The sequence below is a fragment of the Cyprinodon variegatus genome, unplaced genomic scaffold (genome assembly GCF_000732505.1).
Source record: "Cyprinodon variegatus isolate N-32 unplaced genomic scaffold, C_variegatus-1.0 Scaffold797, whole genome shotgun sequence".
NCBI classification, from domain to species: Eukaryota; Metazoa; Chordata; class Actinopteri; order Cyprinodontiformes; family Cyprinodontidae; genus Cyprinodon; species Cyprinodon variegatus.
In genome coordinates this window covers 182,335-184,126 of record NW_015151250.1, presented here as the reverse complement: position 1 = coordinate 184,126, position 1,792 = coordinate 182,335, and positions in this window count along the sequence as shown.

The window sequence follows — 1,792 nt, the reverse complement described above, 5'->3', positions numbered from 1 at the left end:
TGATGAAGCTTTAGCTACGATGATGCAGGAGGGGCTGGAGGTGGGTTGAAACGGTGTCATCTGGATTAAGTCACACAGCACATCCACCGCCTGTGCACAGGAGCAGACAGGTGCATATCGGAGGCTTTTAAGATGAACTTTGGATGCCGATTGGCTTTCGTGGAGATGTGGATCAAAGCTGATTGGCTGTGTCGCAGGTGGATGTAGTAAAGAATTTAGTTTCTTCAGTTGAACTTCTGACTAGGCTCCATATTAGTGGAGCATAAGAACTAAAAGTTCCTTCTCCATTTCTGGTTCTGGTTCTGCAGAGCAAATTTGATCCAGTACACCTGGGGTCTGGCTGTTTTTTAGTGATTTTTTAGACCAACATACTGTAAATATTTTAAATGCTTTTCTCTGATACAAGGAGCCAGTGGAAGGACTTCAGAACCGGGCTGATTTTCAACAATTTCTGAGTTCTAGTGAGGACACAGGCAGCAGCCTTCTGGATCAGCTGCAGCTGTTTGTTTCACTTTTTAGGCACAAATTCTCACACAGAGAATCGCAGGAGAATTAGAATTCAGTATACTCAGAGAAACCATTATTTCATTGGGAACCATTGAGAAACCATTCTTCGTTGGGTCATTCCAAACCATTCTCGGCCCGCTCTCTTTCACTTTATGTTTAATGGTCTTTTTTTGAGTGTTCTGCCATATTGCCCCCCTCACCACTTCAAAACATCTTCTCCACAGGAACCGTCTGTCTTCTGAAATGTCTGTCATCATCAGACAATTAAGCAAGGCAGTATCTTAGCTGTGCAGGCAGTGCTATAGTTAAATTTCTTTATCAATTAAGATGCCATTTAAGAAATCACCTAGAAAAAATTATACAAAACTGAACTCAGTCGTCGATAGGTGCATTTCCATTACAAATGTTTTATAAAACTAGGTTGATATTCTACTAATTTGGAAAAATCCAACTTTTGCAGTTGCTGTGTTTCCATTAAATAAAAAGTTAATCAAAACACGACAGTGCTGGAAGTAAACAACCGAGATATATCCGTATTTTGGCCATCGCTCTATTGGACAACATCATCCTCCATCTACTTCCAAACTTCTTCTTAATCTCATTACAAGGCAGTAAGGTCCATTAGAACATAACATAACTTTTGTGATGCAAAAAAACACATTTTTCATTGTAGTTTTGCTTACTATAAGAATTTTATTGCGGCAGACCAACTACTTCACCGAAGCATAAAAACTTTTTTATCGAAAAGTTTACATTTTTTTTTAAATTGCAGTATTGCCTTTAAGCAAAATTTATTTTCATAATTAAAATTTGCAGAATTTTATGGTTGGAAACGCAGCTTCTGTGGCCCTGCAATCCACCAGTGCTGAAATTCACCCACATTTATTGGGTTTCATGTCAAACTTCAGTAGCAGCAATTGAAGGTAGTTGAAGGTCAATGTTATTAGAATAAGGATGTTATTAATAGGAAGGCTTTTTTCAGGGTAATGTTACTATTTATATTGGTCCATTGCCATGAAGTTACATGAAGTCACACACTGGCAAATAAAGGATTATTGGAAATAATAAAGTCTGTTTGATAAAAGTTTACTAATAGGCTGTTTTTTGTCATTTCATTAAATCACGTCTTAAAGGAATAGTACACCCAAAACATGATTAGCCTTCATTTTCTACTCACCCCCATGCTGAACAACACTCTGGAGTACTTTTTTGATATCTCAAATGCATCTGGAGATCTGGGAGGCTTCTTGCTGTCTGCTGACATTCAAATAATGGAGGTCTATGG